Source organism: Heterocephalus glaber, unplaced genomic scaffold (genome assembly GCF_053883595.1).
Source record: "Heterocephalus glaber isolate CG9 unplaced genomic scaffold, H.glaber_assembly_v1.0 deba00000594, whole genome shotgun sequence".
Lineage (NCBI taxonomy): Eukaryota > Metazoa > Chordata > Mammalia > Rodentia > Bathyergidae > Heterocephalus > Heterocephalus glaber.
The window spans coordinates 18101024-18115260 of NW_028258151.1; positions in this window are offsets into that span (position 1 = coordinate 18101024).

Below are 14237 nucleotides of genomic sequence, written 5' to 3' on the forward strand. Positions count from 1 at the left end.
ATAAATCTTTCCCCCTTTGGGTATCAGGTATTTTGTCTCAGTAATGAGAAAAGTAAATAAGACACACAGTGAGATGAAGTGAGGTGGTGCTGTAACCCCAAGACGTAGCGTTAGGCTGTTATGGAAGCATTACTTAGGAATGAGGATTTAGCTCAGTGGTTCCAACACCTGCCTTGCAAGTGCAAGGTCCTGAGTTTGATCCATAGTACCAAACCCCCCCCCCCAAAACAAACCAGAAACAAATAGATATAGCATTACTTGACACCACTAGTGTGACACCCTGACAGTTGATCTAACACTGAGCACTACTAAGAGTCTGTGTTTATCAGCTCTCTGTCACTGTGACAAAATACCTGAGGCAAATACCTTAAAAAGAAGGAAGGTTTATTTTGGCTCTTGATTTCAGAAGTTTTGGCCATGGTGGCTTGGCCCTGTTGCAGTACAGGACATCATGGTGGGAGCACATGGTAGAGGAGGAGGGTCATCTCATGGCAGCCAGGAAGTGAAAGAGAGAAACAGCAGGGGCTGGGGTCCCCACATCTCCTCCCCAGTGACCTCACTTCCACTAGGCCCCACTAAAGATTCCATCACTTCCCACATGGGCCTTTGGGGACATTCAAGATCCCAACTATCTCAGGGACTATTGGCCAGGTGGTGTATATAGGGTAGATACACAGCATAAAGCATGATTCACATCCCAGGCAGGACAGAAAGGGGTGAGATTTCATCATGTTATGCATAAGGGCCAGTGATTTAAAAACTTAGGAATTGTTTATTTTTGGACTTTTCTATTTGGTATTTTCAGGCCATCATTAAGGGTAAAGAGAAAACTGTATATTAGACCATTTGTCATTTTATGGAATGGTGAGGTAATCAAAGTTCCTAACTAATTTATGATGGAGGTGGTGAGTTTGTGAAGGTGTATTGCTATCACTGCCTTGTAAAAGCAAACTTCTCATTTAATTTTAAATAATGAAAATGGAGGAAAAAATACTTTCCAGATATTGATAGCTGCGTTGATTTTCTGCAGTAAAGACACCACATCCAAGCCAGGCATGATAGTGCACATCTGTTAATCTCAGCACTCTGGGAGGCTGAGGCAAGAGGATTCCAAGTTGGAGCTCAGCCTGAGCAATGTAATGACTTAATGAGATTTTTATGTCAAAATAAAAGTCTAAGAAAAAAAAGAATGTAGCTCAGTGCAAAGGGCCTGGTTCAATCTCCAGTACTTGAAAAAAAAAAAAAAGATACCAAGATGTCACAGTCAGAAGACCCATATGAAACTGGAGTCTCTACCATGGTGATCCTAGTTGGGGCTGAATCATCGGATCTAGCGTTCTTGTCCCTTCCTTCCTTTCTCCCTCCCACCTCCCTTGTTCCCCTAGATCTAGTGTTCTGTATATTCAAATCAAGCAAGATCTTGGTAAGCTGCCTATCTTTTAGAACAAGCCATGTTAAACTTCAGTTTTTCAAGCAAAAATACCAGCAGTTATATGTGCTGAAACCACATACTTCACTCCAGGTACTTCATGAGCCCTTGGCCTGTGGGTCAGGCCATCCTGGTTGCTCCTCTGGCTCTCGCTGTGACAGTGGCTCCACTATTGTGTGCCTAAGGGCTCCTAGGCCCCAGACACTTTGGAGTTCCAAATGGCTGCTGAGTTTAACAATACTGAATTCAGAGTGCTGGTGAGTGCATTCACATAGAGAAAATAAAACCTGGCCCAACCTGACATTTCTCTCACTCTGCTTTTGTAATTCTTTTGTTATATACACACGTCTTCATGGGTCAGGTTTTCTGTCTATGTGTGGGGTGGGTGGTGGGCTGTTCTCCTGGCCAGATTCTGTGGGATGTGGAGATTCAACATTGTCAGCTTCATCGGAGTCTTTCCAAAGGGACCCTGTGTCCATGTTCAGAGCTCTTTTCCCTCCCATCAGTCCCCTGACCTTGACCAAAGACAGGCTGTGTGGCCATGAGTTCAAATCTAGGGATCTTCTTTATCCAGGGGCTCTGCATCATTGGATTCAACCAACCTTGGATCAAAATATCTGGGAACGAGGGAGGATGGGGATGGGAAGGAGACATAGAAAGAATTAAGATGTATTATGTGGGGCTGGGGATTTAGCTCAGTGGCACCATGCCTGGCTCGATCCCTGGTACCAAAAAAAAAATATTCAACAAAAAAAGATGTGTTATGTGTATGTACCAACTCACCATTATATGTGATCATTGTATACTGCAAAGAGGTACTAATAAAAGTAAAAAATAGGGACCGGGGATTTAGCTCAGTGGTTCCACCACCTGCCTCGCCAGTGCAAGGTCCCGAGTTCGATCCCCGGTACAAAAAAATTTAAAAAAAAGAAAGAAAGAAAAGTAAAAAATAAACAAATGAAGTCAAAAAGGAAATGTTAAAAATGTATGAAGTGAGAACTAGAAAAATCCTAAATTGCTTGTTTAAGGTCACACAATGAGTTCCAGAGAGACTGGCCAGGCTCTGCTTTCACATGGATCCACAGGGACTGTGGCAGCTTGGGTCTGGTGTCTGCTTTGCCTCTTTCAGATCACCTGGCTCCTCTGATTATGAGGTTAACAATTTCTTAGCCTGGACAAAGTAAGTCCAACCTAAGAATTCAAATCACTTCAGAAAATAAGAGAGAAAGAGAGCAAAAAAAGAAAAGAAAAGAAAGAAAACTAGACTATGCTGTTCTGAATATAATATGTAACAATATAAGTGGAAATAGGAAAAATATTCAAACAGCTGTACAAAGATGCTTGGGTTGGCACTATTCTTCCTCCTTTCACAAATTTTGTTTACTATTGGTGTTATATTACTTTTAATAATTACTTAAAACGAACACATCATTTGAAACCATTGCTTGATTTCTCCCTAAAAACTAAATACATCAATAAACCCCACTGCAGATATTAAGATAAAAAAGTCTGAAAAAATACTGTTACTGAATGTGTTTAGACTTTTCTCGTCATGATTCCCAAAACAACACAGAAGAACAACTGCAGTATTTCAATAGTGTTTATATTGTATTAGGTAGTATAAGTAATCTAGGGATGATTTAAAGAATGTAGGAGGATTGATATAAGTTTTATGCAAATACCATGCATATCATCATCATCATCATACATTTTTTGAGACAAGGTCTCACTACGTAACCCAGGCTTGAGTTCCTGAGCTCAAGCAATCCTCCTGCCTCAGCCTCCTGAATGCTGAAATTACAGGTGTGCTTCATCATGCCTGGCACTATGCTCTTTTATAGAAAAATGAGCATCTGGAGATTTTGGTGTCTGTGGGATTCTGGAACCAATCCACCATTCCTCTACTGAGAATTCACTGTAACTGTATTGTAATTTAGCCACCCACAGGACCAGAATTGGGTTAGTTTTCCCAAAATCTCAACTCAGTGGCTACAAGAGCTATGGGCTTCTTTGGGGGCAGAAGCGAGTATTTTCTGATATTTTAGGTTCTGGAGTCAATATCTGAATCCTGGAGATCAAGTGCTTTTTTGTTTTGTTTTGTTTTGTTTTCCACCAAGTTGTCCAGTGCAGTGGGAAGAGGCTGAGCACTTCACAGCATGAAACTCTTCCTCCTCACCACCATGATCTGGTGCTGCAGCTCAGGCCTAAGTGACTGGATTGCATGCGTGTGAGAAGACCAATGCCCCCATTTACTGGTGGCAGTGAGGTAATGAATACCTTTGTCTATAATCAGGCTGGACAACAGCTTTCAGAGTCTCTTCTTTAAAGTTTTGTTCTCCCAGCACCCGTTTCTGCTATTCAGAACAAAATGCAACTGTGTCCGTCTGAGTTGGGACCGGACACAGAGGCCCTCTATGTATTCCTGGGATAAGGGTCTTGCTGTGCAATGCGGGGCGTGTCCCTGCAGGAGGAGCAGAGTGCGTGTGTGCCTGTGTATGTAAGTCTGGGCTGCTGCAGCCCAAAGACCCGAGAGAGCTGTTGCAGTCTCTCACCTGAAGCATCCCAGCAGGTGACGAAGCAGAAGCTGGGGAGAGGTCCAAAAGCACCAGCTTTGGGCATCTGAGACGCGATGTAGGAACCATGTGGGTGTTGAGAGAATGCAGGAGCAGCTCTGTGAAGCTGCCGCACTATCCCTGTGACCTGTGGGCAATGCTGGTTTCAAACTCCTAAAAGTCCCTCTCCATACCACTCTTCCCAGAAGCCACTCAGCAGAGGGCTCCGGAGCTGTGGATCTGTGTGTTTCAAGGGGGTGGGCTAGCCAATCACTCCCTCCCACTTTCTCTGAGTCTCTCTTGTGGCTCTAGTGCACATTTAGGTGTTGGGGCCCTGTGTGTTTGGGGTCTTGTGGCTATGTCACCTTTGCATAACACCCCTCCTGCTCTCATTTTTAGGCTGGGTTGATTGGTTTTCCATCTGAGCAGTGGTGCTTTTTTATTACATAGTTCTAAGACATTTTCATTTCAGAAGGATTTTTTAAAATTATAACCATTATGTGTTCTGTTCCACTGCTCTGTTGGTTTCCTCCTGGGATTCCCATTGTCTGTATCTTGAATCTTCCTATTTGCCTATTTTCTATATCTATCATTTTCCTTCAACATTTTTTTTGTCTCAACATTTCTTTTTTGTTTTTGTTTTTGGTACCAGGGATCGAACTCAGGACCTTGTGCCTGCAAGGCAGGAGGTGGAACCACTCAGCTAAATCCCTGGCCCTCAACATTTCTTTTTGATTGAAGTCTTCCTGCTTCCCATAGTCTGTTTCTTTTAAGCATAATTTGTGGTACTTATTTGCTCTTATGTTCCTTCTCATTTTAGTCTTCATCTCTTAATTTGTTTTCTCTTTTATTGAAATTCCTGAATTCCATCACTTCTTTTCAAATTCTCCAATTTCTTCATTTCTGAGATTTTCTAATTTTGATTTATGCTACATCATAACTCCTAGTAGCTTCCTCTTCCTCCTCCTTGTCCTCCTTCTCCTTCCTCTCCTTATTGTTTTCTTCAGTACTGTTGACCAAACTAAGGGCTGTTCTACCACTGAGTGCTTCTTCCAACCCTTTTTTCTTTTCAGACGTTTTGCCCAGGCTGGACAAAATCCTCCTGCCTCCTGCGTCCACCTCCCAGAGTGCTGGGGTTACAGGTGTGCACCACCACACCTGGCCTTTTCTTAGTTTTGAGAAGAGACCATGAATGTGTCCCCATGTGTCCTGCACCCTGTGTCTCCTGCTGCTTCTTTGTTATCCCACTCATTTTCCCTTCATGCCTGTCCTGCTGTTTGTTGTCAGTGCTGGTCTTGTCTCCTGCTGGTTTCCAGGCCCTGCTTACTCCAGCCCCTTCTGTCCCTATTGGTTTTTTTTGGTTTTTTTGTTCGGGATTGAACTCCAGTCCTTGTGCTTGCGCAGCAGGTGGTGAAACCACTGAGCTAAATCCCCAGCCCCTTCTGTCCCTACTACTGCAGACAGAAGCCTGCAGGGCTGCTCCCAGCTTTGACTCCTGCCATTGTCCCCCAAACCCGCTTACCAAAAAGGCACAGGGATGTGTGTTTAAAAAGCTGAAGAATTGATGATCGTCCCCAGTGAGCTGCTCTTCAGTGGAAACTAAAGAGCATAGCAAGACACATGTGGGGGGCTGTGCCTTTCCAGGCCTCTGTGAATAGAGCTGCAAGCGGGGCCACCATGTCCCATTGCTGGGTTGCACATTCTTCAAGTGTGCCCAGTCGAGAGGGTGAGTGGGACTGAATTCCTGCTCATGCTGATGGCTGAGCCGGCACACAGCACATGCTCCAGGCTTTCCTGACCAGAGGGGTGGGCGTGCCTGCTCCACTCTGAGTCCTCTTTCTGCAGCAAGCGGTCTGCAGAGCTGGCCCTTAGACGGTGAGAGCTGACACCGGGAATTGAGGTGTGTGCCTCTACTCCTGGCTCAGTTTGTGGTTTTTATTTCTCTGTGTACTGACGTTTCTTTCTCAATCCCCAGGATGGGCTCTAATCTTCCATGAGCGAAGGGCTGTGGGTTCTTGGCGATGCCCGGGGCTGGGCACACAGGGAGTGCAGTGAACAGGGCACGTGGCAAAGGCCTGAGTGTGCTGTTTGGTAGCTCATGGATCCGGCATAAGCTGACCAGGACAGGGAGGGTGCCCCTCTCCGGGATGATTCATGCCCTAGGAGCAGCCTGCATTGCATGGGAGTGGAGAAAACACCCCCACTTCCTCCCTAGGTGTGGAGCCCTCTGTGGAGCCCTCTGTGGAGCCCCTGAGGCTCCTCTATGTCTCCCAGGGATTCCCCTGGGGAATGACTCCGGTTGTCAGCAGCTGAAAAACATTTTTTGGCCTCCTTGCCTTCTCTGCTTGGTTCCTGACTCCCTGGGCCCTTCTTCACCTCTCCCCCAACAAACATTGAGAGCGCCTGCTTGTCCCAGGCACTCGGGACGCCAGAAGACGCGTTTGTGCGTGGGCCGGTCTGACCTGGCAGCCTCTGAGTCAGCTTGACACGGCCTGCTCTCCCACAGCCCCGCCGAGCTGAGCCGCTGCCCGGGCTGCACCCCAGCCTCACAGCCCCGCCCTCCAGCCCCCACTGCCCACCCCCTTGGCTGCCACCACCAAGCAACGCCACTTCCCAACATAACATGCCACCCGGGGCTCCCCACATTCCTGCTGCATACGTCATGGGTCGGAGAACTCAAAATAGAAAGTGCAGCCCAGCCTGGCCTGGGAAGCATCTAGCTTTTCCAGGGGTCAGTCCCCAGGGCAGGGCCAGGGGCTCAGTGCAGGCGCCCAGCCTCAGGCTCCAGGTCCAGCCTCTGTGCTCTGCTTCCAGGCTCAGGCCAGGCTTGGGGTCTGCCTGGCCCTCACTTGCTGTGTGACCACAGACAAAGCACATGACCTCTCTGAATTTCCCTGAATGCAACAGAGAGATAACTGCTGGGGTGTTCTTGGTGATAGTTTTAGGCTGTGGTGTGACAAGGACTGGAGAATGCGTCACGATTTAAAACAGCTCATTATGGTTCTCCCAGAGATGAGTGTGCAAGGAAGGAATGGGAGAACATGACCTGGGACTGAGGCCCTAATGTCTGCAAGTCCCATTTTATAGATGCAAAAACTGAGGCTGGCAGCAGGGTGTGATTTGGGCCCATGCCTTGCCCACTTGACCATGCGATTTGGTGGTGTTTGTTTCTTCCATGTGATTTTTGTTGTTGTTGTTTTGAGACAAGGTCTCACTATGTAGCCCAGGCCGGCTTCAAACTCACAGTGATCCTTCTGCTTCAGCCTCCCCAGGGCAGGGACTACAGGTGTGCACCACCATACCTGGCTCTTCTGTGTGATTGTAGAAACCATTTGAAACCGTTCCAGTGAACAGCTTTTGTGCTATTATTCAGTAGTGCCTAGGACAGTTCTGGTGTATAGTAGGTGCTCAATAGATGCTCGTGTGAGTCCAGCCTGGGCAACATAGTGAGACCTTGTCTCAAAATTATAAAAGGAGCTAGGGGTGTAGCTCAGGGGTAGAGCATTTGCCTAGCATGCCTGAGCCACTGGGTCTAATCCACAGCACTGAGAAAAATGCATGCATAAATGAATGAGTGAATGTATAAAACTCATAAAGCTTCCTATCCCAAGGGAGGCGCATGCACACTGCTTAGGCAGCTAAACAGGAAACCAGCTCCACTGTTCCCTACTCAGGTGGCCCTGATGCTCCAGGGAGGAAACATGGCCAAGGAGCAGGCTGAGGGTGTCTGACCTCAGGTGGTCAGTGTTCCAGGCTGTGAACGCTCTCCTCTCTGCCAGGTCCCTGCAGGGGACAGCACCTCCCTGTGTCCCCCGCAGTTTTCAGCTTTCTCCATCTTGCGCGACACTCCTTGAGCTGCAGTGCTTCCTTATCTAAAGTCTCATCCCCCAGTAGGACCCCCAGGAGGGTCCTGTTATTATTCTTGTGTAACACGAAGAGGGAACTGAGACAGTGAGCTGCGGAAGTAAGCATCTAACCCAAAGTAACTCAGCAGGGCCCCGCTGTGCTTCTGACATTCCAGCCCCATTTAATGCAGTCTCCAGGAACCCGGGAGAAAAAGCTCAAGGACATGAGTTTACCCTGGGGCCAAGACACAGTTAGTGTCCTCAGCAAGAGGACATCTTTCTCCACTGCAGACTCCAAAAGACAGGACAGACACAAACGCCACCTTGGAAAGCGCAGGTGTTCAGGATTGGTCAGCCCCTGCTTCGGTTTCGTGTGGGGTAAGGAGGGGGTGAAGAGAAGAGGACAATAGCTGGGGGGTGTGGTGGCTCGAATCTGTGTTTCCAGCACTTGGGAGGCTGAAGCAGGAGGATCACTACAAGCCCGAGGCCAGCGTGGGCTACATAGTAAGTTCAAGGCCAGTCCGAATTACATAGTGAGACCCTGTCTCAAAACCCCCCCAAAATAAATAAATAAATAGAAGAGCATAGGTCCTCTTGTGATCTCCTGGTCTCCTTTTGTGCCTAGGGAGAGACGGGTAGAATTTCTGTGCAAGAATCCCTGTTGTCCTCTACTACACAAATCAGGTTGCACTTTGCCTGGATGCTTCACGTGGGCTGGCTCACTCTCGAGAGGAAGTGCAGTTTCCACGCTGAGATGCTGGGGTCCTACCTCTCTGGTGCATCTTCTCTTCCAGCTTCACCTCACCCTGGGTGGGTGCTGTGCTCATGGACTCAGTGGGTGACCGGCCAGGGCTATTTGGGGACACAGTGCCTCCAACCCATTGGGTGATACAGCCTGGGGAGAGAGCATCACTGCCTCTCTGGCCTCAGTTTCCTCACCTGCAACTTGACTCCCAAGGAGAACATGTGAGACTTGGGCAGGGAGACAGTCTCATGGAGGGCAGGGGAAGGAAGATCAGCACCCGGTCCTTCTTGCTGGGTCTTGTGTGTGGCAGCCTCTAAGAGGACCCTGCTATGGTCACATGTACTTTGTCTCCAGAGGTTCACGCGCTGGTGTGGTCCCCAGGGTGGCAGTGTAGGGGATGGTGGAGCCTTTAGGAGGTGGGGCCTGGTGGAAGATCATGGGGGGTCTCCCCAGTGCGGGGTGAATGCTTGTGCGGTAGTTGGTCGGCAAAAGCAAGTTGTTATAAAGTGAGGCCACCGCAAGTGCTGCCCCCTTCTGTACACAGCCCTTACTGCTTCTTCGCCATGTCCTGACCTGCTCTTTGGACTTTCAACCACCAGGATCCTGAGCCAAATAAACTTTTCTTTATATAGTGTAGTACCTGTTATAAACGGCGTGTGTGGAATCACTCGAGTGGAGACAGGCTTTGAGAAAAAGGTTTATGCCAGTGAACAGAGACAGAAATCAGAGGTAGATTTCAGCAGCCAGCTGGGAAGAACTGGGTTTATTACGTCTGTGTGTGGATGAGCTAACATTGGGAAAGAGAAATAGCAGCAGCTAACTGGGAGAGATTTCATCCATGTGTGGATTGGCTCACATTGAGAATTATCAGGAGCTAACTGGGAAAGGAATTAGGCTCATGTAGGTATTGAAAAGGAGGCCATGATCATAAGAAATATGTATGACTAGTGTCCAAGGATGGTCAGTGCAGGTGTGCAGAAAATCACTGGACTTCTCAGAGCCTGGGAGACAGTCTTGGGGCTCTCTGTCCTGTTTACTGAGAAATAGTTTGTTTGCTGAAATCAGCCTGTTTGCTTGGCCTGTTTACTTGTGAAAATCTCACTTAGGCCAGGCATGACAGTACCCAGCCTCAGTCATCGATGGACTAAGACAATCCCCAAGGACCCCAACTCCTGGTGGTCACACCTGTGTGATCCTCTCCCCTTGAGGGTGGCACTTGCTTCTTACCCAGCAAGAGTGACAGAAGTTGCTTTTGAAAGTAGAACATAAAGGCCAGGGACTGCATCTTGAGGATGTCCATCCTCATTGGCTCTTCTGGTTGCCTCATTCTGATGAAGCTGGTGCCATTTGTGAGTGGGCCAGATGGAAGGGAGCTGAGAGAGGCCTCCTGGGAACAGCTTGGGAGAAACTGAGGCCCTCTCTCCTCAGCCCACCAAGGCCTTGGTGCAGCCACCCACCATCGAGTGAGCTTGGAAGAGGGATGACTCCAGATGAGCCTTGTGGTACAACAAGGAATAGATGTCTGGCCTTCACCCATCCCTGGCCCAGAGCTTCTGCAACCGTGCAGTTCCCCGAGTGATGGGGAGAAAGGAGCATCTTTTGTTATTCATGGTGAGCCCCTTGGAAGATGGCACCCATTGCTAGAAGGATCAACATGTGCTTAGAGGGTGGACACCTTCAGCCCCACCCCATACATCCAGGAAGGAAAGAGGGCCAAAGACTCAAACAACCATACCTGGATAATGTAACCTTAACCTTCCTAGAACCCTTCAGGACAGGATACTTCCATAGCTTCTGGCATCATGACCTTGTGGAGGTTGGTGGGGGTTCGGGTCTGGAAGGGGCAGGGACCCTCACCCCCCTACCTTGACCTGTGGATCACTTCCTGTTGGCTGTTCTGAGCTGCGTGCTGTATAGTTACCAGTGGTAGTTAAGTAAACCATTTCCCAGAGTTCTTCGAGCCATTGTAGGAAATTCTTTAACTTGAGGAGGGGGTCGTGGGAACACTTCACTTGTAGCCAGTTGGTCAAAAGTACAGGAGGTTCAAGCTAGCTGTTAGCGTCTGAATTGGGTTCAGTCTTGTGGGACTGGTAAGAAACAGGAGCAAAAACAAGTCAGAAACCAGGAGATGACAGGAGCCCTGGCTGATGCCTCTTGAGAGGCCCAGAGCCGCCCCCGCCCCCCATGCCTAGTTAAGCCACATTCAGAGTCCTGACTAAGTGGGTCATGGCACATCTGTTATCCCAGCTACTCGGGAGACTGAGGCAGGAGGATGGCAAAGCCACTTAGGATGGCCAGCCTAGGTCACTTAGAGAAATTAAGTCTCAAAAGAAAAAGTTCGAAGATCTGGGAGTGCAGCTCAGTGTTAGAGGTCTTTCCTAGCATGAAGAACACTAAAATAAAGGCACAAGTGGGTATGGGACCCCAAGTCAGGAGGTGGGAGTGCTGAGACACCAGATGTGACAGAATTTCAAGGTGTGTGCAGGGCTGGGAGCGTGAGGGGTTGGCCTATCTGTCTGGGCACAATGCTTCCAGTGAACAGTGGGGCTCTTTGAAGGCCATGGGGGGGTCCATATCAAAGGCGAGGACCCTGCACCTTCCTCCCTCCTCAGCCCCTCCCTGCCCATCCCCACCTCCATGCTTGTGTCCCCGTCAGGGAGGCCTGTTGCTGCACCAGGAGGCTGAGGGGACAGGAGGTCTGGAATCCTGGTTTTAGGTTAGCTTTTGCCACTGCCTGGGCAGGGGACTGAGGAAGAGCGACTCCCTGCTAGGTGCTGAGGAGGACTACAGTGGTGGGCAGGGTTGTACAGGAAGAAGAGAAGACAAAGAGGGTGGTGGGGAATCAGAGATGTCACTGCCATGCCTCCCAGTCTAGGGGACCAGAAAGATCCACGGGCAGGCAGGCAGGAGGACCTCAGCTGGAAAGGGGAGGGCTCAGTTTCCAGCCTCAGTTTCCCCAGTTTCTCAGGGGGGAGTTTCAGGCCTGTGCAGCCTGGCAGCGGGTGTGGCTGCAGACCTCTTCACCTCTTTCTCCCAGGTCTGGGAAGTGCTGTCCCAGTGGACTAAATCCTGGCTCGGTCCATTGCCTCTGTTGGACGAGGCAGGAAGACAGACTGGAGCCTGGAGGGCAGGTGGGTTGCACTCAGGGTGCTCCTGCTGGGAGGGTGCCCGGCTCATGGAGCAGCTCTCTCTGCCCCACACTGGACGTGCAGATCTTGTTTGAAAATGTAATTCTCTCCCTACCTTATAGATGAGGAAACCAGGGCTCAGAGAGGGGTGGGCTGTGCCCAAGGTCTCAACCTAGGAGTAGAAGCTACAGAACCAACTGCAGGCCCGCTTGTTCCCTATGGTACCCACAGGACCTGGAATAGGGCCTGGCACATAGTAGGTGCCCAGCAAACACTTGGTGGACAGGGCTGGCTGGGTTGATCCTGCTGACAACTGGACGGAAGGAGGGAGCCTGAGTCAGGGCCTGGACTCCAGCCTTGGCCCCTGGTTGGGAGGTGGCCACAAGTACCCTGGACTTCCTCAGTGCCAGATGAGATCCCTTCTACTCTCACAGGACCTTGGGTTTGTCATGTTCCCACGTCACAGAGGGGGAGACTGAGGCTCTGGGGCCAGCACCGAGCCATGAGCCCTAGTCCAGGCCAGGAGACCCAGGAACAGGGCCGGCCGGGATCCTATGAAAACCTAGAGAACTCCAGCTGCCACTTCCTTCCCTGCTGACACCCATAAGTAGTTGATGACAGACTTTCTGGATGCTGGGGAGGTCACAGCCCCGAGGCTGACACCCGGGACATTCTGCTGAAACAAGGACAGGGTATTTGCATCTGAGACTCAGCGCCCCCTTGTGGGACCATACTGCCCCTGCCCTGTAGTTTATTTCTGTCTCTCCATTTTGTGACTCCTCTTCCCGGGAGCATCCTAGCACCCAAACCAGTCGGGGCATGCACGAAGTCAGTCTACAGACTTAGTGGAAACCACATTTCACTCTGGTGTTTGTCCCAGATATCCAGGGAATTCTTTAGTTGCAATAAGGATATTTTACTGGTGATGTTGGATTTTTTTTTTTTTTTTTTAGATAGGGTCTCACTATGTAGTTCAGGCTGGTTTTGAACTCACTATGTAGCCCAGGCTGGCCTCAAACTCTTGGTGATCCTTCTGCCTCAGGCTCCCAAGTGCTGGGGTTACAAATGTGCACCACAATGCCCAGCATGCATCCTTTTCAAAATAGAAACATCTTATTTTTGTCAGGTTTTAAAATGCATGCTTGGCTGGGCGTGGTGACACACACCTGTAGTCCCAACACTCAGGAGGCTAAGGCAGGATTGCCTTGAGTTTGAGGTCAGCCTGGGCAACATAGTGAGTTCAAGGCCAGCCTGAGCTATAAAGTGAGACCCTGTCTCAAAAAAACAAAGTATACTCTTTGTTTAAACAAACAAGGAAACAAATAAACAAATGCACTTGAACTTCTGGCCATGGCTTGTGATTTTTCTCTTTCCCCTGGGATAACTATACTCCTTCCTCCCCTTCAGAGCTGTATCATCATTTGAATATTTGCTGACTGATAGCCTCAGCGATTTATTGTGATTTTAATTTGCTTCTCTGTATTCCTATGAGGTAGGGCTTCATTTGAGAATTCCTCGTTGATATTTCTGGTTGCTTCTTCCTACCTATGGGGCATTTAACTTTTTCCTTGCTGACCTTCAACTTTTGGCAGCATATCCCTGGTTAGGTTAGATGGCAAAGAATTTTTGCAGAAATAAAGTTACTGGGCCAGGGATTTAGCCCAGCGGCTCTGTGCCTGCCTCACAAGTGCAAAGTCCTGAGTTTGATCTCTGGCACCAGAAAAAAAAAAAAAAGAAAGAAAGAAAAAGAAAGAAAGAAATAGTTACCAATCAGCTGTTCTTAAAATAGGGAGATTATCCTGGATCATCCAGTGGACTCAATACAGTCACATGGACCCGTAAAAGCAAAGAGATCTTGGAAGATGTGGGGGCAAAAGCTTCTTGATAGCAGATTCGGCAATGATTTTTCCAAAGGCACAAGTGACAAAACAGACCCACTGGATTTAATTAAAATTATGATACTTACACATCAAAAGACAATGGGAGCCAGATGTGGTGGTGTAAGACTGAGGGCCTTACCAAACGCTCCGAGGAGCTGACTACAGCGAAGATCACCCGGGAGGGAACACACCGCACAAGTTGGAAAGTAAAACAGACCTTTATTAGTCTGGCCAGATGGCACTCCCAAAGCAAAGTAGCTTAAGAGAGGCAACTGGCTCAGAGTCCGACGCTGTTTTTATAGGGGGTCACAGGGGAAGTTAGCAAGCAGAAATATAAAAGCGGAGGAGAGAGATAAAACAGACCTTTTACAGATTGTCCTTAAGATAACATATTCAGATATGGAGTTGGGCAAGCATGATGAAACACTACACACACAATAGACCTTCCTGGCACAACAAGTACATCCCTGGAACTCGATGTCTACCTGGTGATCAGTAACAGAAGCAGACAAGTCGGGCCCTATTACAAAATGGAGTAACTGTTGTTCACTCTCACAGTGGCACACCTGTAATCCCAATACTCTGGAGGCTGAGGCAGGAGGATCGCCATGAGTTCAAGGCCTTCCTGGGCTACAGACTGAGTTCAAGGCCAGCCTGA